General features: G+C 37.0%; 1 protein-coding gene across 3 annotated transcripts in view; it reads left to right on the top strand.

Moving 5' to 3' along the window:
- LOC6041652 (protein sax-3) overlaps nt 1-24,963 on the top strand; it is a 418,150-nt gene that overhangs the window by 308,130 nt on the left and 85,057 nt on the right. The gene's annotated exons all lie outside the window — the stretch shown is intronic.

The raw sequence follows: 24,963 nt of genomic DNA, 5'->3' as shown, positions 1-24,963 counted from the left end.
CCTTGAAGTTTGTTTTCCACACGAGGATGCAGTTTTTTGTGCAAATGACTGCCTCTATCATTAGCGTGCAAGTGTGCAATTTTTGCATACAAGAAGTGCAACTAGCAATTCAAGCGAGTGACACATGACTCAATCCCTTATCATCATTCAGATTCTAAGTCTAGTAGACGCTTAGAAGCTAGGAATTATACTAAAATGCTACGCAAAACAATTACACAGAGTGCAGTGCATTTGCATTCCTAACGCTTGTATATATTCTGAACGCGACAAGCCCTCAAAATGTAAATCAAGTGCAACTGGAACTGCTGGTTGTGTTTACTTCAAACACTGGAAATTGATAATAACAGTGTGACGTGCGTTGTTGATTTGTTTAGTAAATGATTTTTAATAGCACATATCCGATCAGTTGGGGTTACCCCCTCAGGTTAAACGTCTATGACTGGATTGATAGCTAATACGCTGATGGTGAATGAACTTGTGCATACCGAAACGATCATCCAAAGCGCTTATTTAATAACATTCCGTCTATCGGGGTGACAGTGAGCCAAATAAAATTCTAAAAAATCAATTTTCTTAAATTGTTAAATCCCTTAAAATCTATGAAGAAAAAGCTTAAAAGAAAAGAACATTGTCACCCCATCAAACTAAAAGGAAACCACAAAAATGCCTGAATGTCGTACGATGTCGCCGCGACGACGATGATGCATTTCTTCGAGATAGCGACGAATCAAAATAGAGTGACTTCAATGCGTGGAACACAATTAAAATTGTAAAAACAAAGGTTAGCACGGCCGAGACATTTTTCGCGAAACTGTTGAATTGAATAGTGTCGTTCGAGGCATTTTTTGCGTGCCTCAATCAGGAATCACTTTTTAATCGATCGATAATACATTTGAAACGCATGAGACGTACGCACCTTGGGGTTGTTGAGAAAGCCATGAAAAATGTTTTTTTTTTTTTCATAAACTTAATCATGAAAAAGAATTGTCTAAGAATTTTTTTTTACTAATTTTATTAAGAGCCATATTTTCCCTAGGGGGCACAGCTTTGTTCTAGAGGTCGTATCGATGAGCTCCGATTTTGATGAAACTTGCAGCGTTTGTTGGTCTACATAAAAGATGAACTCATGCCAAATATGAGCCCTCTACGATGCGGGGAAGTGAGGTAAAATATCAATTCAAAATTTTACAAAAATGTTCAAAAAAAATAGGCCAAATTTTTAAAATGCTCATAACTCAAGTTTGGCAATACGTAAACCTGCTCGCTTGGTTTCATTCGAAAGGTTTTCACATGCACTACAACTTCGACTTTGAATTACATCTGTCGGATTCTTACTTTCAGAGATATTTATAAATTACTGGAAAGTCGTGATTTTTTTCAAAACTGTCATATCTTTCTCAAAAACGTAGATACCACCATACCCTATGTGGCGAAATTGAGGCATGGCTTGTACTCTAAGTCTACAATAATAACTTTTTGGTACCTCCGATTGTGGTGAAAAAATCAATAATTCTTTGAAAATCCATTTTTTTTAATTAAATGTTACAATTCCATCAAACCCAAAACAATGATTCGATATGAAATTGTCTCAATTTCATCACTGAACATGTTTATTACATATCTTTCGGCTTTTTATGCAAAACTTATTCCAATAACTGTATTGAAAAAAAAAATAAAAGTTTGTGAATACAAGCTGAAACTATTTTAAAAACTATTATCTTTATTGCTGTTGTTACATTGAATTTCATAACCCATTCATGACTTTTTGGAGATACTTTAATAAAGAATAGAGTGAGAAAATAAAAATGAGTAAAATTAAATTGAAAATGGATGTGAATGTCATTTTTCATTATGAAAAAACGGCTCGCAAAGATGATCACAAAATGAATGCCAAAAAACAGATGAAATTAAAAAAATCAAACTATTTAAACGTTTATATCCGATGCAGGATGTGGTGTATGAACTTTCAGCAGACATTTTTGTTGAAAATCAACCGTTAGCATTGACAAAATCAAGAGAAACAGGTGACAACACGAGTTTTAATGAATCCAGTATTTTATATTATAGCAAAGGTTGGTGTGTTAGTAATCGGAAAACTCAACGCTTTAACCCCAATATAAAGCAGTACATTTTGGAATTATTTAGTCTTGGGGAATGAACAGGTAAAAAATTCACTGCTGCTGAAGAAAAGAGATTTTTGAGAAATTTTTGAAAAGAATGATTGCAAATCAACTGAACGCGTGTACAATACATTTTTCAACCATTTTTTTCATTGAAATTTTTAAATTCTGACATGTAATTTCACTTTTTATATGTATATTTTTTGATTTTGTTGCCTCCCCTCGACCATAGCCAGAGTCAAATTGTTGGATTATCACGTCCAAAACGTTACCATTGATTGAAAGGTAAAATCACGCCATTACATAAATTGTTCAGAATTCATGTCACCATTTTCAAAATGTAAAAAAAAAACTCTAAAATTTCAATGAAAACACAACAACTTTAACCTAAATACCTTATTTCAAATACCTAAAACAATAAAATCAGCAAAACTGATTGACAACTTTAATTTTATGCTTTATATTATTTTTAAATAACGAAATTTTCAAAAAAAAAATAAATAACAAAACTTCAAAAATAAATCAAGTGATAGATGAACTTTTAGAATTTTAAATTATAATATCGTAATTTTTTTTTTTTTCAATAATAAATTTTATTCGTTTGGCCCGCAAGCTCATTTGAGCTTAAAATTTATCCCGGCATCCACAAACTTTGAGCACCCCTGTCCTAAAATAAAAGTTTTTTTGAATGAAAACTGATGTTTTGCGCAAAGTCTTGTATCAAAATATTCCATATTTAACATCTCCAGCGTATAAAACATATTCAGTGATGAAATTGAGACAATTTCATATCGAACCATTGTTTTGGGTTTGATTAAATTGTAACATTTAATTTAAAAAAATGGATTTTCAAAGAATTATTGATTTTTTCACCACAATCGGAGGTACCAAAAAGTTATTATTGTAGACTTAGAGTACAAGCCATGCCTCAATTTCGCCACATAGGGTATGGTGGTATCTACGTTTTTGAGAAAGATACGACAGTTTTGAAAAAAATCACGACTTTCCAGTAATTAATAAATATCTCTGAAAGTAAGAATCCGACAGATGTAATTCAAAGTCGAAGTTGTAGTGCATGTTTAAACCTTTCGAATGAAACCAAGCGAGCAGGTTCACGTATTGCCAAACTTGAGTTATGAGCATTTTAAAAATTTGGCCTTTTTTTTTGAACATTTTTGAAAAAAATTGAATTGATATTTTACCTCACTTCCCCGCATCGTAGAGGCCTCATATTTGACATGAGTTCATCTTTTATGTAGACCAACAAACGCTGAAAGTTTCATCAAAATTGGAGCTCATCGATGCGAGCAGCCCCCTAGCGAAAATCTGGCTCTTAAGTATCGAAAAAAATGAGTTATTGTTATTGATATTTTTATTGACACTTTTCTTGTTGATTTTATATATTTTCTTTCAAGAATAGTAGGTATCAAAAGCTTTAATGTGAGTTTTTTATATCAAAGCTCTTTATTTTACAGAAGAACAATTCTCTACTAAATTGGAAGATTTCCTATATATTTTTTTAATTTAATCAGACTTTTTAAGGCCCTTTTCTATTCCATGCATGTTGTAGTTTTTTTTGTTGAAAAATAGAAGAATATAAAATTTTGCCTTATTTGGCCCTTTTGCAAAGTAAGTACTGATTCTAACATTTTTAGAAAGAGATCACAACAAGTGTTTCATTTTTGAACATTGAAAATAGGATCATTGAATGCCGAGACATTGGCATAATTAACTGGGGGCTGTTTTGGTGAGAATAAGAAAACTCATAAAATTATCTGGCTCAAAAACTGCAAGTTTTTTGCCCTTGAAACACATTCAATAATGTTTAACAAAATCAAAGATACGGTTTTTTGGAAATTGTATTTTTGTGAAAAAACCTTTTTAAAATTTGCATATCTTCTATGCATCTATTTTTATTTTTTCCTCATCAATTCTTAAAATTCCTTCAAAAAAAACAATTTTTTTATCAAAATATAATGCCATTGCAACTGGACAGAATAACAATGCATTTTAAAACACAATTTGCATTCAAATGTTTTTAAAATATCCTTGCAATAACAATTTTTATATTTTTATTCTGCCACCCCTCTCGACTTTGGCCAGAGTCAAGGGACATAACTTCAAAAAATATTTGCAACTGTCTAAATACTCAAAAAATTTCACAAATACCGTATATTTTGAAAATTCTGAAATTTTCAAGATTTGTTGTATGGGTGAAACACGAAGTGAAATTTCATATGAATTTTCTTTTTTCCTGTAAAATATTTAAATTTGAAATTCTCTATTCTTTCAAAAATACTCAAATTTGCGTATCAAACAAGGCAAATTTTTATTATGCATAAAAAAATGAATGGCTGTATTTTACAAAAATAAATTAAATAAATTTAAGATGTTCAACGAAAAATACTTCAGTTTTGACAAAATATAAACTTTCTACAATTTTTTTTAAATTTTATGTAAGATACAGTATTTTAAAAATATGATATTTCATTCAAAATTGAGCATCTAACGAAAAATAAAATTAAATAAAAATGCAATAAAAACAATTATAAATATCCTTATTGCAAATTATGAAAAATAAAGCTCTTTCGAAAAATAAGTTATTTTGTGAAAAATTTAATATTTACAAAAAACTCTAATAAAGTTTAACTGCATACAAACTTTCGCTTCGTTTGATACCCATGTTACAAATTATGAAAATTTGAGTTTTTAAGAATAAAAAATATGACATTCTGTGAAAATTTTAATGTTATTAAAAATGGATGGGCATTTTTTTCTATGTTTATTTTTAAAAGATTTAAGTAAAAATTAGGAACTAGTTTACTATGCAAAATGTTTTTAATCATCAAATCCAAATCTGTATTACAGAGAAACCTCTTTTTAAGCGATGCGTTACGTTTTTCTAATTTGTCGATTTCTCTGGAACGACCCAACATTTTCGCAATCTTTTAAAAGCAATTTGTAGGTTTTGTTCAGAACTACAAAATGTTTTTTGAAGCTTGCAAAAATAATGTATGATTTAAGAGAAATCGACGCAACAAAAAGCGTAACGCCTCCGCTTAAAAAGAGGTTTCTCTGTATAATTAGTTGAAGTTTTACAGCACATGATTTCGAAAATCCTCATCGTACTAATGCGTTTCTCCTTGCTTCGCCAACCTTCACTCAAATAATTTATGCTCTATTTATTCTTCGTCTCAACATGTCAAGAAAGGTGCAAATTGAACCTTTCAAAATAAGATCTAGACCAATTCACACTACGCCTATCGGGAAAACAAATCGAACAGAAATCTATCGCAAGATAGCCACAATCTTAATCAGAATGATTTGCACAATTTCGCGTCACTTCGTCCGATACCCCTTTAAGTTCCGGGTAAAATCAAGAAATTTCTTGAAATTAATTTTCAAAACCTTGATGACGCGCGGTTAATTGACGTGACGCACTGTTTGGAATTTCCCCAGGTGGGGAGAGATGCAATTTCGCGTGACATTGCGCAAAAGGATGTTGCACACAAATTTGTCACTCTAGTTCCGATTGTGCCGGACTACCGCTAGTCGGAGCAGTAGTTAGTATGGATGCATTCGTGAAATCCATTAGCATTGAAAGGGAGGGTAGCAATTAATCTGTCAATCAGATTATTGATTGAGGTGGATTGTTTCACGCTCGACGTATAGTTGCAGGTCTTGAATTGATTGGGCTTATCGGATTCCATCGGATAGATTCGCTTGGGACAAGTTTGACAGTGGAAGCAACAGGGTCAATAAGTTATGCTCAATGCAACGTGTTCCAAACAATTTACCTTCACCGGCTTTTATCACCTGTCGACTAATCTGCCAAGCCCCAAAGTTGCTAATCGCTTTGGCCACTTAGACCCTCCTAATGTGCACCATGTGTGGAGGCGCTCTAAAACCTTTTGCTAGTGGAGCATCCTTTTGCTAAAGCGTATTCCATTAGCCAAAGAAAAATCTACACAGGCTGATCTCCACCAAGAATTCCACCAATTGTCGGATTTCCTTGCCAAATCGGATTTGCTCAACGCGCTCGATGACTCAAACAACTGCATGATTCCAGCAGTTGAGCAGTTATTACTTCATCCGCCTTGTCGCTACTACTACCCGTTGACTTCAAGTCAGCAGCGCTGCAAGTCACTGCAGTTTTCAGCGGTATGACACACGGTGGCGCGTGCCCAAGGTGAGGCCAACTTGGCAAAAATGACGCATTTTTTCAGGTGTTGTCGTCGTCGCCGTTCGTGATTACCCGTGAAACTCGCGCGGTAATTTGTACCTCTCTCGCGCCCGGTTGCTACTAACAAAATGTTGGCATTTTTGTTATTTGCAATTTGTGTTTTATCGACGACGACGACCGGTAGTACACCGGGTTGTTACGTACGCGAGTGTTGTCAACGTTGTTGCTAATGTTGTCGTTGAACGACGCTACGCGACAAACTACGCGAGGGACGATTAATTGCCGTCCGGTGGATTAGCACCTAAATTGGAGCACTTTTTCGCATTCTTTGCATTCATCGGACTGCTCGGTCGAGAGGGAGGACGATGAATTGAATAGTTTTAGCGAGTGATGATGGATTAGTCAGGTACTGTTTTGCTTGAAGGAATGTTGACATTCGAGTTTTTTATTTAAAACAGTATTTGAAGGTTTTCATACTACTATTTTTAAAGGAATTCTTTATTTCAACGTAATTTTTAATTTGTTTATTTTTTTTATTTTTTGTTTTTTAAATAGTTTCCAAAGATTTTTTATTTTAAAGATAATCATTTATTCACTGTATTATCCTTTTCAATGTCAATGTAAAACATAGTTTTCAAAGGAGAAAAAGACTCAAAATTTTCAAACTTTTCACAATTTTCCTGGCTTTGAAAAATGATTTAAAAAAACAAACGAACTGTTAATATTTTGTTGTAGTCATGGCAAACCTTTGAGTGACTCAAAAATAATAAAAGTGTCATCAAGGGTTAAAATTGTATCTGGGGGTGAGATTGATGCTGAACTTAATGACACCCCTGATGACGGTAGTTTTAATGTGTGTGGTGTGAGTCTTAATAAGAAACCAACTTTATTTTTATTTTTTTTAAAGAATTAATAGCTGAGCTAACAGCCTTTCCTCAGATAATTTGAATCAAATTTCTTAAAATGCAAACCAGGCTAATGCAAATTATATTTCAAGAGATACTTCTTTCTACGCGAAGCGTCACGTTTATGGAAATTGTTGATTTCTCTGAAACGACGCAAAATCTTTGCATTTTTTACGTTTTTTTAGATCTACTAAGCGTTTTATGAATCTTGTGAATAGTAGTTTATGCAATATGTTGCAAAAAGTGATTTTTTTCAGCACGAATCGTATATTTATCCAACGAGGTTCACTGAGTTGGATAAATACGACGAGTGATGAAAAAATCAAGTTTTGTAACGAGTTCCATTCAACGTTTTTTGCAATTTCGAAAAACAACCTTTGGACAGAATTATAGGACAAATGTCCATGCATTGAGTCTTACTTACTTTTACTGCTCGTACATCCTCCGGGTCGTGAGCTGTCTCCAGATGCGCTGCCACTGGACTCGGTCCTAGGCTGCTACTCTCCAATTGCACTGCGGAACTCCCACAGTTTCCAAATCTGGATGTGGATGCATTGAGTCAATGAATCGATTGAATCAAAAAAATTTTAAAAGTATAATTTTTCCTTACAAGTGCTTAAAAGTTCAACTTTTCAGCATCCATTTCAGTGCTAAAAAGACGAAATTGCAAAAAAACACCTGGACTGGTTTAAGAAAAAAACAACGAAATAAGAAGCTTAACGCCTCCGCGTAAATACAGGTTTCTCTTTACCATACACGAATAGACATCCTGTTAGCAAATCCGGTAACTCTACACCCAACTGGCAGTCGCATGATTGTGATGCATGGCGGCATGAAAGTATATCAGAATCTGCATGAAATCTGTCCTCATGCATTTTTTGCGATATAGGAGTATGACATTTTTGCCCGTTACCGACAATTATCGACATTACCGACGGCTTTTTGGTTGTATTTCACAAAAAAAAACACTTACCAGAACGAGGATTGAACCACCAACTTCTTGGTTATTGATCCGACACGCTACCACCGCGCCATGGACGCTTGATGAAAAGTGAGTGAAAGAGCACCAACATATGCTTCTCTTTAGAGTGTTGCTCGGGGACGGGCCAGCTTTATATGTGTTGGTGAGAACTGCAGATCGCTGAAATTTTTACACGCGGGCAAAAATGATCTACGGGCTTGCTGCAAAAAATGTTATAAAATAAGACATTTTCTGCAGCAAATCCAATGTTGCAGATTTTGAGATATATTTTTTCTTTGGGTGTATGTTTTAGAATTAATAAAAATTGAAATGTTTCTAAAATCGTTTACATTTTTTTCCGATTTTGGCAACAAAAATCAAAATCAAATCATTCGCTCTACAGCATTGCCTTGGCGTTCTCGATTGCGAGATTCCTACTCGAAACTAGGTGTCCGAAGGCTTGATTGTTGAGGCAATTGCAAACCTCTTTTTACACCTCAGCTTCCATCCACTCCGGGATTCGAACTGACGACCTTTGGATTGTTAGTCCAACTGCCTACCAGCGACTCCATCGAGACAGGACCCAGGTAGACGACTCCTACATCTGGACTGAGCTATCGACCTAACTCTCTAGGTTAGCCCGGGCCAACATTTACTTCCCCATCCGACGGAAGGCGTGGTCAGACAAATCTCTTCTCGAAAAATGCCACCGGGACCGTCTGGGATCGAACCCAAGCCGACTGGGTGAGAGGCAACCACGCTTACCACTACACCACGTTCCCGTCATTTTGGCAACAATGCTGTCCAAAAATTCTGTGTAAAAATCTGAGTACAGAAATGAATCGCATAAAAAAGTAAATAATATTCCAAACATGTTTTTTTAAATGCTTTTAAATCAATCAGTGATTTTTTTAAGATTTCGCAAAACGACTTTTCTTTATTTTTTTTGGTTTAGATGAATTTTTGTCCTTTGTTAAATTTTGCATTAATTAATTTTTCCTGGTTATACAAGGAGAGTATGTAAATGTTTGAAATTCTATATTTTGAGAAGAGATATTCTGATCGATTTGGTGTCTTCGGAAAAGTTGAAGGTTATGATTATCACTTTTGTGAAAAAATAGGTACACGGAAAAAAATCACATGTTTTTATTCAAATTTTTATGCTCAAAACTTAAATTCCAAATATACAATTGGTTTCTCGAAATTCTTTGACAAAAAACTTACTCGTATCCACTCCCTATCACCTAAACCCTGTGGTTTTATTGAAAAATAGCGAAAAATATTCAAAATCAGTTTTTAAAAGCAAAATTCAATTATTGGATAAAATGAACCGTTATCCAGTTATACCTTAACCAAGATATTTATTTTTTTAGTCTTTTTTCATTAAAAAAATATCCTTGAAAGTAAAGCACCTCTGAATTTTATTTTTTTAGAAGCTGAGAAAACTGAGAAAAGGCAATTAATTTGTCAGATATAGTCTCACATAGAATTCAAAGAGAAACTAAGTGTAACCTAATCAGTTTGTATTTTTTTGGTCCAATTTTCAATGTTGAAATAGTAATTTAAGCAACAAGTTGCAAAATGAAGATTTTTCAGCACCTTTCAATGAAAATAATTTAAAGATCTCAAAATCAAGCTTTACTTTTGAAAATGGCCTAAAATTATATTTTTTCTTATGTATAGAAAATGAGATAAAAACATTTTTATGCTGCATTATTTCCAAAAAAAAACAAAGGGAGATTACAATACACAGTGGGGTGGTTCAAATCCGGGGTTTCTCCGGGCTCCCTTCTAGAATCAAAGATTTGCCTGATCTCTTAAAGTTTGTGTGAGAAAGATCAGTCTAAATATATGGAAAAAAGTAAATGTTTAACTTTTTTACGTACACACTAAAAAAATATGAGAATTACTCTTAACGTAATTGAAATATTGACTGAAAAGCAAAGCACTTATTAAAACATTCAACTTAATTTTACATCTTACAAGACGTAATCACCAAACAATATTGCAAAACTCAAATCCGTGATTATATGAGCAATTTTACTGGATATTAACATTCATTAAATGTAATTTTGTGTCTCTTATGATGCACATAACTGGAGCATACGATTTGTCTGAATATTCAATCATGTTACTTAATTTTACATCAGTTCGATTCGAATTTCACCCTTTTTTGTTGCTTTGCATCGCTGCGTGTACGATTGTCAAAGTCAGCCATCTTGCACTGTGCGATCACAACAGTCGCGTGAAAATTTGATTTGCTGCTAAGGTGTTTTGAGAACCAGAACCCTTCGCAATCTTTTGGCAATTTTTTGTGCCTTAGAATCGTGCAAAGTAGTTTAAAAGAGGAGACTTGATGTCCGGTACCCGAGAGCTATTTGCCAGTTCCGGTACTCAAGCAGATTCCGGAGGGGGTTCGCTGATTTCAAGGTGAGTGAGGCAGTTCTTGATTGCAATCATAGATCATCAATTTAATCTTTTCTTGTCCCCAGGCTGGAAATCCTTTGGCAGCTTGTTCAGGAACCACTTTCTGAAATTTCTTTACGAGCATCACCAAGATCGACAAGCCTCCAGAAGTAGCCGTCCGTCGCATTCAAACAAATACGCCAGCGAAAAAGAATCTGGCGGCGAAAATTTTTTGGTGGCCGCATCTGGAGCAAAAACGGCACGGTGTAATGTGTGTTGATGTGAGTGCTACTCGTTAAGTGCTGAATAGTAAAGTTTTTAATGAAGGGAAGTGAGTGCTATCGGAATCCGCCAAAATATCTCGTTCCGGACCTGAATATTGGAATGTGCGCCGTTGATTTCAACCTCCCGATAGAACCGAACCAGTGCAATCACTCAGCGGCTTTTCGTGCCCAAGGTGGAACCTGTTCTAGGCGATTCTCGAAGTCACATGATGTCGGAGAATAATTTGGTAATAAGTGGCAGAACTTAACGAATGCAAGTGAAAAATAATCCACAATATATTATTGAATGTTATGAAACTGTCGAAATAAACATGTTTATTTAAACGTCGAAGATAGTTTTGTTTCAGTCCTAACCTAAAACAGGAGCAAAAACTTTCCGGAACCCACGAGCAGCCCAGTGAAATTAAATGAATTTGAATTTTACATCAACGTATTTTCCTCTCGTGTAAAATTCAATGCTAAAAAAATGTCTAGAAAGGGTCGTGTAATTTTCTAATCTGATGTAATTTTGCGTCAAAGATGACGCTCCAGTTATGTGCATCGTTTAGACAGAAAATTACACGATTATTTTTTGGTGTGTATGGATGGCGCAATAGTTATCCGATTCTTACAATTTCTAGGATGTTGAACCTTCATTAAATTTGTAAAAAAAATCCCGAAGACAACATATTTTATGGATTTTTGGCTGAATAGTTATTGGCTTCCAAAAATTAAAATTGGAACAAATCAGCAGCTCTGCTTGAAGGGCACCGTGGTGGGTTGAAGTGTTGTTGTAATTTTGTAATTCTTCTCCAAACCATGGCATTTTTATAACATTATTAGAAGAACATCAAAAATCAGTTCATGTTTGAGTGTGAAGAGATGCTCTGGATGTTGGTCAGGTCATCCAACTATCTCAAGTTACTTAACAGAGAAAGGTGAGTCTTATTCATCATCAACTAAAAGGCTCCAAAGGCTGTTGTATGATTCATCTCATCTGAATATGAGCCAATTTTTGAACAAAGTTCCAGCCAATTTGATCTTTGCCTCCATCATCACAAATTGGTTAATTCTCGTGGATAAAGATTAACGACCATCAAACCTGTGAATGTGTTGCATCTTTTCAATCACCCAAGTGACTTGAAAACGGTTTGGTGAATCAGCCCACGTGAAGGAATCTTGTGGTCAGCAGCCATGTGTCAGTTTTATGATGTGCGAACGTGGGCAAACAAACCTCAAATTACATAAATTGAATTGTTTCAAGCCCACCACGGGATATTCATCCCACTTTCTAGCGCTAGTCACGCGATTGAATTCTCGGAATTTGAACAATGTGTGATTGATGGTCGTGGAGGATTTTGAATTGTAGTCGGTCTGGAGGAATCTTCTATCATTTTGTAAGCAAAACAAATAAAGTGAAGTTAATATTTTATTTTAATTTAGCAAACGACACATTCTGCATAATTTTTAATCAACAGATCGACTTTGCACGGAATTCCGGTGTAAATAGTGGCTGGTACAACCATGTTCAACCTTTTCCAAGTCGCCAAAGTCTACCGAGCAGAGTGCACCTCTCGAACTAAACGGCAAATGAAATAACTTGCCTTCATGTTAAATTAAATCCCATTAGCAACTAAGTGAACTTGCATGCCGGCCATCTTCGGGGGAAGTTTTGTTGCCGCACCGAACCATTTTGCATGCAATCATGTTGTAAATATAGAGCTGCCCCGGCCCGGTCGAGATTCTTGGCCCTGGGATGCAACTCCGGTTCAGAGCACAGAATCTATTCATTACTCCAAAAGGCAAGAACGCACACACACACACGAGTTGTGTGTAATTAATAACATTTGGTTCCCCTTGCACAGCTTGGGAGAGGAGGGGGGTATACCCCCCCCCCCCCTCTCACAAACTCTTTGGGACGTCCTCTAGAACCGTTCCGGTGAAGAAGTGAAGAATTTGCATGGTCCGGACATCGTCTACCTGATGTTCGGAGAGCACTGACTTGGGTGTCTCCCTTGGGTGTTTAATTTGGAGGAGGGTAAAAGAGGTAGCTGCTCCGTTTTGAGTGCGTTGTGGTGTCTTGACTCATTTTGTGAAGACAGAGGTAACTCCAAATTGGACTAACTCGTGCTCGTTACGGCGGTAGTAGACTCACAAATCTTAGCTCAAAAAACTACATTTTCTCAGCAACTAGACTAAAACTTGATTGTGCCAACCAATCACAACACCAACGAACCCCAAGTCTGGTCTGGTCGGTGAGCATTAAAGGAGGACTCCTCCAAAAAGGAGGGACGCCACCGACGACAGTCTCTGGCGCTGCTGCCGGGTTCGGAATGTGCAAGTTCGTGTGGAGATATATTTATACACATTATCAACTCGAAGAAGTTACTCTTTGCGCTGACTGGACTCTGCTGGACGAGGTTATTAGTCTTGCGTGCCACTGGGATCTGCGTCGGAGGTGCACACAGTTGGACGAGACTTGTACTCCTGAAGGACTTGCTCGGAAACAAGATGGGACACCTTAAGGTGATAGTGCACGTTTCTAATTTGCGCTGAAACTTTGTCTTTTTGCGAACTTTTACAAATATAAAACATTCTCAAAATATTTCCTTTAACGGTGATGAAATGACTATAAACCTCAAGTGAGTCATAAAGCACACTCAATAAACTGCAATACAAACAAGCCAATTAACCCTGCAAATTGCATCAAATTAACCGAATAAAAAAATGCAATGTCCCGCTGACTTGAGATCCGAACAACCGGTCAACTAAATTTTAATTAATCATCCTCATCCTCGTCACACAAGGAGATTCTCTGCCCCCTTCAAAACTCGATGAAAACGTAAGAACCGGAATCCGCGGCCGCTGGCCGCAGCAGCTGTCATTAAGCATCCGTGAAAACGGAAGATTTAGTAATGCATCATCGTAAAACACGAAACTCGCCACATTCTTCGAAAAAAAAAACAAGAAAAAACCTTCCTTTTAAAACAAAAATAAACCAGGCAAGCCTCTCCCCCTTTCGGTACGCCCCTGAGGGTCCAAGTCACTTAAATTACGCCTTCTGCAGGTTCACTCAACCGTACGATGACGACGACGACGGATGATGCCGATATCAATCAATCCGCGTGGATCTGGCCCTCCCGTGGCCAGAGGGATCGAGGCTTGTCGCTTGTCTGAGCGGTTACATCAGCCCGGGTTGATATGCAAAATTGCAGAGCTGACTTTGGTTTTTTGCTGGATTCTTCTCGATAAGCGTGTAATCGACGATGCACAGTGGGATATGGATAGAAATTTCATTAAAAAAAAGTCTCCACAGAAAGAATTAAAAAATATCAAAACGTCTCCAATGAATTTCCTTTAAGACGATATCTACACAGAAATACTAAATGTATCAACCAAAATTGTTTCATCTCCACTGAGAATTCAAAAGTTTCCAAAAACGCAAAAAAACGTCTCCACAAAAGAATTCAAAAATTCTCCAAAAATATATTAAAAGTTACCACAAACGATACAAAGTCTCCCAACTGAGAAAAATTACTGATTTTCCATAAAGACTACAACTTTTTACAGAAATATTTCCACAAAATAAACATGTAACTTCACTGAGAGACTTCAATTCTCAAAATATCAAAAATTTCCACAGTAAATTTAGTTTCATCTCAAACAGTTGTAAAGTCTCCACAAGCAACAAATTTCTCTACTAAGATGAATTGCTACATTTCCATCAAGACTTCAACTCTACACAGCATTATTCAAAGTCTCCACAGAAAAACTTAGAAAGTCTCCACAAACATACTAAAAGTCTACACAAAAGAAGGACAAGCGACTCTCCACAAAAAAAATAATATTTTCACTGAGAGTTCGAAAGTCTCCAAACACAAACTAAAAGTCTCCTCATATGGACGAAAAATCTCTCTACTGAGGCAAACAGCTCATTTTCTATTTTATAGAAATATTAATAGTCTCCACAGAAAACAAAAAACTACTCACTAATTCCACAGAGAGGTCGAAATTCCCCAAACACATATTAAAAGTTTCCCTACAGAGACAAAATAGTTACTTTATATCAAGACCTAAACTCTTCAAACGAATATTAAATGTCTTCACAGAAAAAAACCTGCAACTAATCAGTAATTCCACTGGGAGTTCGAAAGTCTCCAAAAATGTACTAAGTCTCAAGAAAAGGACTAAAAATGTCCTTACTTAAACGAAAAGCTCCATTAGCCATTCAGACTACAACTCTACCCAGAAATATTAAAAGTCTCCACAGAAAAAAAAACTCTTGTTATTGTTATTTCAAAGAGAGTTTACTAGTCTACACAAACATACAAAAAAACTCCATAGAAGTTGGCATGATTTCCACCTGAGACGATCGGCATTTTCACTGGGAGCTCGAAAGTCTTCACAAAAGGACCACAACTCTGTCCATGGAGACGTAAAAGCTCCACAAATAATTAAAATTGTTGACGAATAGCTCCTGAGTCTTCACAAACAGACCATGAGCCTCCATTCGGAGATTAAATATTTCATTCCACTACACTCCACTCAAACATGAACAGATTTCTTCCTAAATCAAATATCTTCAATGAAAAACCGAAAATCTCAACTGTTTTTGGACAACAAAAAATTAAAATATATCTAATATTATGATTAGGCTTAGTGATTTTTCACGCTCGAAAATTGCAAATTTCACGGGGACCTCAATTTCAAAACACCAAATTTCACGCAAATTTCGAGGAACGTGAAAAATGTTAAAATAACTCTGAAAATCCTATGTTTAATTCACAGAAACTACTTTTTATGCTTCATTATTTATTATTCTTCAATATACTAAAAAAATCACGTAACGTGACACAAAAAAATTTCCTAATTTTCAAAAAAGTTTCCACCTGGTTTATATATTTGGAAACAAAATGTAGGGCACGCGTACACTCGTTTACTGAACTGCTTTTTAATATTCGACTAATAAAGCTAAAATGTTTTCGCTTATTTGTTTCTGGTATATCATTATATCTTTTATTGTATTTCATATCAAAGCCAGATTTAACAATCTTGTCCAGCCAAAATGAGTAAAATTAATCGAATTTTCTGCGACATTTAGCCCATTAAAACATATTGTTTAGGTTTCTAGCTCACTTTTCAAAAACTAAATTTGAAATCAATTTGCAAAAATGATATATATTCTTAACAAAATCGAAATTTTGATTTTAAATGAGAAAACAAAACAAAAAAAATATTATTTTTTAACTTTCACGGGAATCACTTTCACAGAACTCAGAAAACATTTAAGTGTTTCAATATGTGATTTCAAAGATATAAAAAACTCTTTTTTTATTTTGAATAAAACAAAGTTTGATTTTTTAAGCTTTTCGAAATTATTCCTTTCAAATTAAAAAGGCAGTAAAATTTTTCATTACAGCAAATGAAAATATAACTAAATTTAGCTAGTTTCTAAAAAAACTAAAAAATCTGAACATTTTTTCAAATGGTTTATATCAACTTGACATACATATACATTCAAGCTCTTTAATTGAAAACTAATTAGGGGAAGGTGGGGCAAGAGGAACAATTGCTCGTACGGCAGTAATTTTTACAATTTTGATTATTTCCAGTATGAGGAATTGTTGCTAGCAATGCAAATAGCTGATTCTACTACCACATAACCGCCAAAACGACGTAAACGCCACGGGGCATAAGATTTAGTGAAGTTTTTTCAAAACCTTTGTTTTCTTATAATATTTGGAAAGTGCAAAATAAGGCTTAGAGTTCGTTTTAAGGCTCATTGTATCAAAATGCTATTTTTCCTAGATCAATAGTGTCCCTACCAATGACATGCACCTATTACGAAGTATGATTTAACTTTTGGTTATTTTTGTTGAGAGCTTTTAAAAAATCTTGTTCAGGTGGGGCAAGTGTACCATATGGATTTTTAGTATGGGAAAAATACGAATTGCTGCAACAACATATTTTATCGGGAAATAAATATTTGATAATACTTAAAAATTGATAAACAATTGTTAAAAAAATGTCCATACAAAATAAAGTGATATTATGAAAATTTACTAATTATCATCTAAGTAATATTTATTTGCGTAGAAACGATAAAATTCTTAGTAAAATATTATTATTTAATCTAAAAATGGAAGAAACCTTTCAAATACATTCTAATCTGAAGTATCTAAGTGATAACAGTTCAATTGTTAGCAAATTAACATGTTTTTTCATGCATTGTTCCTCTTGCCCCAACGGGTTGTTCGTCTTGCCCCACTAGTTGAGTAGAACGTACGGAAAATAAAAAAATTTAAAATCAATTTTTTACATTAAAAAACTGGATTTTTTAAAAACTGTTTCTTACAAAGTCTTAGTCAAGACCTAGAAAAAGATGATTATAATAAAATCCGACAGATTTTTTTACTTTTTAATGGGTTATAACGAGCATTTCCTTAGCTTGTTACACTTGCCCCGTTTTCCCCTAAATGTGATTGAATAGTCTTCATTGATGAAATATTTATGAAATTTAAAAATTTCACGCCGTCCACGAAATCGTCAAAAATCACTTACCCTATTAGGCGTCATCCATAAAGTATGTCACGCTAAAATCGGCCAAAATTAACCCCCCCCCTCCCCCCTCTGTCACACTTTGTCACGCTGGCTCTGACCCCCCCTCAGAAAGTACGTCACGTTTTGTCGGACCCCCCCCCCTCCGCACTATCTTGTTTTTTGTACAATTTAACACAGTAAAAAAATCATGGTAATATTACATCTGGGAAGGGGTACATCTTTTATGTCAGAAAAAGGGTGTAATTTTACCTCTGAAAATGAGTAATTTTACCACTTTTCTGGTGTAATGACACTTTTTGAGTCTAAATTGAGGTAAATTTACATCAATAAATCTGTAAAATTCAACTTTCAGAAATCATAGCTTCGAAATTTACACATTTTTTTACTGTGTGGCATGATTTATAAAAAGGATGATTTTGAAATTCGGAATTCATTCGAAAATGTTTTTAATTTTTACAGGTTGCGTTTGGATTTTTTAAATTTTGTTCAATGTTGTAGTGATGAAAATCACCATCACAGTTTTTTGAAGCATAGTAATCTATCATCAAAAACTCTGTTTCATAAAGCCTTGAATCGTGTTTCATTTATGAGTAAAAGTTATCAAACATTAAATTTTTAAAGCTATATTTAAAAAAAAAGTTCAATATTAAATAAATAGTCTAGCGTGACGTCACAGTCTCACGTACCCCCCCTCTCCCCCTTGTCACACTTTGTCACACTTGCGACAACCCCCCCTCCCCCCCTAGAGCGTGACGTACTTTATGGATGACGCCTTATAATATTAATAATTAAACTAGGGTATTCACTCGCTTAATTCTACAGTATTTCATAAAATAATGTTTATTCCTATTTGAGTTTGATCAATTATTTTGAGAAAAATCGTTTCATTTTCACACAAACATAAAATTTCACGGGATTTCGCGGAAAAAGCCAAATTACGCGGATTTCACGCTGTCCGCGAAATCGTGAAATTTCACTAACCCTTATTATGATTAAAAGTCTCCAAAGAGAAACTAAATATTTCTTCAAAGGAAAAAACATCGATCGTTGGAAAGTCTCCACAAAAGGATATAAAGTCTACACAAAACTCTCCGCACAGAGACGAAAAGTCTCCTTAAAGAATCTAAACGGGTTAACAAATAGCCCCTAACTAAAAAATCTTCTCAAAGATACTAAAAGTCTCCACTCCAATTGTCTTCACTTAGGGGAAAGTGGGGCAAGTGTAACAAGCTAAGGAAATGCTTGCCATTAAAAAGTTAAAAACTCTGTCAGATTAAAGTATAATCATCTTATTCTAGGTCTTGACTAAGACCTTATACTGGACATAATCAAAATTGTAAAAATTACGGCCGTACGAGCGATTGCTCATCTTGCCTCAAATGGTCGTCTTACCCCACCTTCCCCTACTGACCAAAAATCTTAAAAGTTTTTGAACAATTATGCTTCACAATATCTCGATCAGACTTGAAACTCTAACAGTATGATGAAAAGTCTCCACAGAAAAATCACACGATTTGCTTTAGAGAGACGAAATGTCTTCATAGAAAAATTTATCGTGTTAACGGCAGTTCTTAGACTAGATTTTTTTTTAAATAGAATTGAAGTCACCAAACAGAGATTCAAGATTCAAGATTCAAGATTCAAGATTCAAGATTCAAGATTCAAGATTCAAGATTCAAGATTCAAGATTCAAGATTCAAGATTCAAGATTCAAGATTCAAGATTCAAGATTCAAGATTCAAGATTCAAGATTCAAGATTCAAGATTCAAGATTCAAGATTCAAGATTCATGATTCAAGATTCAAGATTCAAGATTCAAGATTCAAGATTCAAGATTCAAGATTCAAGATTCAAGATTCAAGATTCAAGATTCAAGATTCAAGATTCAAGATTCAAGATTCAAGATTCAAGATTCATGATTCAAGATTCAAGATTCAAGATTCAAGATTCAAGATTCAAGATTCAAGATTCAAGATTCAAGATTCAAGATTCAAGATTCAAGATTCAAGATTCAAGATTCAAGATTCAAGATTCAAGATTCAAGATTCAAGATTCAAGATTCAAGATTCAAGATTCAAGATTCAAGATTCAAGATTCAAGATTCAAGATTCAAGATTCAAGATTCAAGATTCAAGATTCAAGATTCAAGATTCAAGATTCAAGATTCAAGATTCAAGATTCAAGATTCAAGATTCAAGATTCAAGATTCAAGATTCAAGATTCAAGATTCAAGATTCAAGATTCAAGATTCAAGATTCAAGATTCAAGATTCAAGATTCAAGATTCAAGATTCAAGATTCAAGATTCAAGATTCAAGATTCAAGATTCAAGATTCAAGATTCAAGATTCAAGATTCAAGATTCAAGATTCAAGAAAAATGCGAGAATGAGAAATGAGAAATGAGAAATGAGAAATGAGAAATGAGAAATGAGAAATGAGAAATGAGAAATGAGAAATGAGAAATGAGAAATGAGAAATGAGAAATGAGAAATGAGAAATGAGAAATGAGAAATGAGAAATGAGAAATGAGAAATGAGAAATGAGAAATGAGAAATGAGAAATGAGAAATGAGAAATGAGAAATGAGAAATGAGAAATGAGAAATGAGAAATGAGAAATGAGAAATGAGAAATGAGAAATGCGAAATGCGAAATGCGAAATGAGAAATATGACATGAGAAATGAGAAATGTGAAATAAAAAATGAAAAATAAGGAATGACAAATAAGAAATGAAGATTATTTTGGACAGAGTTCACCAAAGTTTTCCTCACTATGCAGTTTAAGGCAGTCGTCAGTCGTAAAGTGCCATTATCATCATCAGACTCCACCTTTTCAGATTGTTGAAGGAGTTGCAAGAGCAACTCACCGCTCGTGCATCAAGGATCTTTACGGATATCTGGATGCAACTAATGGCCCCTTTTCTGTCAGTTTATGAAACTGATAAAAAGAATTATTTCACGCATAAATCACTCCCGAAAGATAACGGTTAAACTGTGTTTCAACTAAAAACTCTAGTGACTTGTAACTATAAAATTTAAGCTAAACGTTTCCTGCATTCTTGAGCCGTTCGAGAAAGTTATATCAAAGTCATATTTTAATTAACGCTTGTCAACCTGCAAAAGAACCTTGGCTATCATTCAATTAAACCGTCAGTATCGGCAAACACTTAAATCTGCACGCAATCTGGCGTGTATCGGCACTTCCTTCAGACGACCGTTTTGAAGAACCCATGATGGAAGGGTCGAGCTCATTACTTGGCACCTTTTTTCCGCTCTGTGGCCGGACGCGCCAGAAGAAGTGCAACTGAGAGAGATCTTACGACGCCCTCCGGGGGCCTTCCAGAGAAGCCGGACAAGTTGGCTTGGCAGACGCATAAATCGCAGAATTTGCGAATTGAGTTAGGGATGTCCCTTTTTAAAACTCTTTTGAAAAAAGCTATTTTTAATTTAAACTAGCCTGAAATGAGGATCTACCCTAACTTAAAAAAGGTCTTCAAAAGCGATCTTCCTCTCTGGTCCCGACATATGGGCAGATGTTCGTGACGTTTCTGCCAATAGCCGGTGGCCACAGAAGCCCCGGCTCCGGTGCCGATTACACGGAGTTTAATATCGGTAACGCATGTTAAAGGGGAGGAGCGTCCATGTGCGTGATAACATCTCCCGTCTCGGGATAATGGTTTTTGCATGCTGCGATGGGTTGCTGCATTTTTATGCTGCTGCAAAAATGGTGATTTATGTCGTTGAACTCGGTCGGAGCATAAATTTACATAAATTGAGACTCCTCCGGGGTTGATTTGAAGAAAGTTGACGTTTTTCTTTGTTCCAAATTCGATAAAATTGTCACGAACGTTCTTTGTTCGTCAAACATAAATTTCGTCCCTTTTCGTTAATCAACTCAAACAAAATTAGAGACTAGGGGCAATCGCTTCCGGAAGCATAATTTCCCCCCCCCCAAGTTCGACAGCTGCTGCACACAATTGCAATAAATATTTATCGTGTCGAAGCTGTTCTTGCTCTTTCATGAAAAGAGCAGGGTGACAACTCGTTTGTCAAGAAATGATAATTTCACAGAAATTGATTACTTCAATTTATAGTTTCAGAGGTACTCAATCTCAAAATTTGTTCAATCCTCCTGAACAGAATTGTATAGAAAATTAAAACTCAAAATAATTCAAAGCGGAGTCGCCACCCTAATTCCATCGAAAAAAGAGAAAATCACCAAAACAATAAACCAATCAAGTGTGCCAGGAGTTGATTTTCGCTTCTCCCTTCAGAACAGAGAGGGCTCGGAAAATCCAAGCCGTCGCCTCCTTCGATCACGTCTTGGAGTTTTCCCCTCTGGAAGAAAATCCGATGACATACTGCATCTCACGGCTTGCTGCAGCAAAAGGGGGAGGCCTCCTTCTGGGAGATGTCAATTGATTATCGGCTGACTTTCTGATTTTATTGCTGCACGTCGAAGTCGAGGCCAACGTGACGATTGGCAATACGGCAACTTGGTGATGAAAATTGGGGGAAATTTCCCGGGAAAAGTGTCGACACGAGTGTGGCACTGAATTTTTATTTCTGTTTATTTCAGGGGAGAGATTTTCTCTCTTGACTGGTGCACAGGGGAAAAGCTCATAAATCAAGCGCATTTGGGGGTTTGTCTTTGTTTTTGTTCGAGGGAAAAAGAAAATTCGCCACGTACTGAGGGCTCAAGTGGTTGCTGTCGAAATGTGAGTGGTTTTCTGCTCAAAACATGCTCACAAAAGAAAAGTGCAGACATTTTGTTCGCCAAAAGCACGAGAAGTTGCTGGGCCAAACTGCAGTGGGGATTAGAACGTGTTTCCAAGTTAGTTTTGGCCATTGGCAGTGGACTGATGCAGTCTCTAGTGGGAAATTTGCACTTTTGAAAAACTTCACTTTGTTCAGAAATGAGTTCATAAGTTCATAAAATAAATTGTAACTTTTACCAAAACTTAATCAACAAAAATGCAATTTAAATTCCTTCTCTTTTCAAAATGGTTTACCGTTTCTTGCACCTGATCCTTAACCTGCGATAGCTAAATTCCAATCGTCTCCACCTGTGTCCGGCCCCCCTCAAACCCCCAGAAGCTCAGCTCACCCTGAATCCGTGCGATAAAATACCGTCCCACTTCTTCGTTCAGGGCTCCAGAAAGCGCCATCATCGCTCAAGCCAATGTCAGCCATAAATCTTGGCCTGGGTAAAATTGTCTCTACCATTGCATTGTCACGATAAATTAAGCTAAATTGTCTTAAATACCGTAGTCGTCGTCGTCGTCGCTGGAAAGGCATGTTTTCCGCCTTTTTCCTTCCTCTTGAAACCCCCTAGAACACCACCTAGACCCCAAAGGGAGCAGCAATTTTCGCCATTGCTTGCATCAGGTTAAAGTTGTTACCATTTCCATGATAATCGCTTGCCGCCGACGTCGTCGATGTCGTTTGCGAAATCGCTTCTCTACACAGTTCTCCACACACAGAGGGAGTTGCAGCGCAGAACTCCGGTTTCGATTGTTATCCGAGCATTCGTTGGTGAAGGTTGTCTGAATCAACATGACTCGTCGCGTCCCGGCGCAAAACGCCGGCAATATTGCCCTACCTGCGGCTCAAGCAGGCAAAAAAGTGGGAATTTCCAAAAGGAAGGTTGAGGCCTCAACTGATGGCCAAAAACCGGGAATTTCCAAAAGGAAGGTGCTTTTGGAAGTGACATCGAACAGCAAAAAGACGAAAAAGAGCGACGGTACTGTACCGATGGATGAGGAGGAGGAGAACTCTTCGTCGCACGAGGAGCAGCTATTGAAGAACAACAAGTTTGCTGGACTGCCTGACGAGGACCAGGTAGCGGAAGCAAAGGAGAATGAAGTGAAACAGCGAAAGGAGAAACTGCCTCCTTTTATGTGAGGCAATCAGCAGCAACGATCGACTTTCGTGCGGGGCTGGTTGAACTCATCAAGTCTGGGAAAGTCCAAGGCAACATTCGTCTGTGTCAGGACGGATTTAAGGTGCTGGTGCAATCCAGGCAGCACTATCAACTGGTCAAGGATTACTTGACCGAAAACGAGGCGGAGTACTTTACCCATGATGTCGTCATGGATAAGCCGTTCAAAATCGTCGTCAGAGGTCTGTACGACATGCCAGTGGAGGAATTAGCTGCCGAGCTAAAAGTTTTGAAACTGGATGTGTTGGCCGTGCACAAAATGAGCCGACGCAACAAAGACATCAAGTACCGTGACCAGCTCTACCTGCTGCATTTGGCTAAGGGATCGACGACGCTTCCTGAGCTGAAGGCGATTCGAGCGGTTTTCAACATTATCGTGTCGTGGGAGCGATACCGACCAGTGTACCGTGACGTCACACAATGCTTCAACTGCCTGGGCTTCGGTCACGGAGGTAAGAACTGCCACCTGAAGCGTCGTTGCGCCAAATGTGGTACCGATGCGCACATCACATCCCAGTGCATCCAAGATTCGCTGGTGAAGTGCCTCAACTGCAACGGTGAGCATTCGTCAACCGACCGAAAGTGCCCCAAGAGAGCTGAGTTCGTGAAAATTCGGCAGCAAGCATCGACGAAGAATCAGCCTCAGCGTCGTAGAACTCCTCCAGCCCTGGTGGAGCAACATTTTCCACCTCTTCAACCGCGACGCCAGGTCCCGAACTTGGCACCGTTGCCGTTGGATCCCAGGAAGAGAGCTGAGATGAATCATCCACGGCCGGGTTCCAGCCAGGAGCCGAGACCGCCACCACCGGGCTTCAGCCAGGAGCCAAGACCAACCCAAGAACCAGCAGTTGAGGAAAATGGTAATGATCTTTACACCTCAACCGAACTCCTCAATATTTTCAAACAGATGTCCGCTGCACTGCGTGGATGCAAAACCAAGACCCAGCAGATTGAAGTGCTGACCTCGTTCGTCATCCAGTATGGATCGTAGGTCCCTCAAGCTGCTGAATTGGAACGCTTGCTCCATTAGGAGGAAGAACTTAGAGCTGGTGGATTTTCTTCGCGAGAAGGAGATCGACGTAGCTGCCATCACGGAAACTCATCTGAAGCCCGGTGAAAAAGTTTATCTGCAAAACTACAAGATCGCGACGCAGCTCGATAGGACCACCTCTGGAGGAGGAGGTGTGCTTGTCGCTGTTCATCGTGATCTCAAGCCACGCCGGCTGCCACACTTTAAGCTGGACATCATCGAGGCCGTTGGGGTGGAAATTCCCACTTCGGTTGGCCCAGTACTCTTCATTGCTGCATACTGTCCACGTCAGGTGAATTCCAGAGATGGTTCAGCAGCAAAACTGAAGAGCGATATCCAGAAGCTGACACGGCGGAGCGCAAAGTACATCATCGCTGGTGACCTCAACGCGAAGCATGAAGTTTGGGGCAACAGCAGGAGGAATCGGAACGGAGTGATTCTGCACAACGATCTGCAAAACGGATACTACAACGTTGTGAGTCCGGATCGTCCAACGAGGGTGGCTCGGTCTGGGAATCACTCAATCATCGACTTCTTCATTACCAATATGGCTGAGAACGTGGCTCATCCTGAGGTGTTTGAAGAGTTGAGTTCT

Source organism: Culex quinquefasciatus, chromosome 2, assembly GCF_015732765.1.
Source record: "Culex quinquefasciatus strain JHB chromosome 2, VPISU_Cqui_1.0_pri_paternal, whole genome shotgun sequence".
In the NCBI taxonomy this organism is placed as follows: Eukaryota; Metazoa; Arthropoda; class Insecta; order Diptera; family Culicidae; genus Culex; species Culex quinquefasciatus.
Note: the sequence above shows the minus strand (reverse complement) of the source record. Positions and strands in the feature narration are given on the sequence as shown.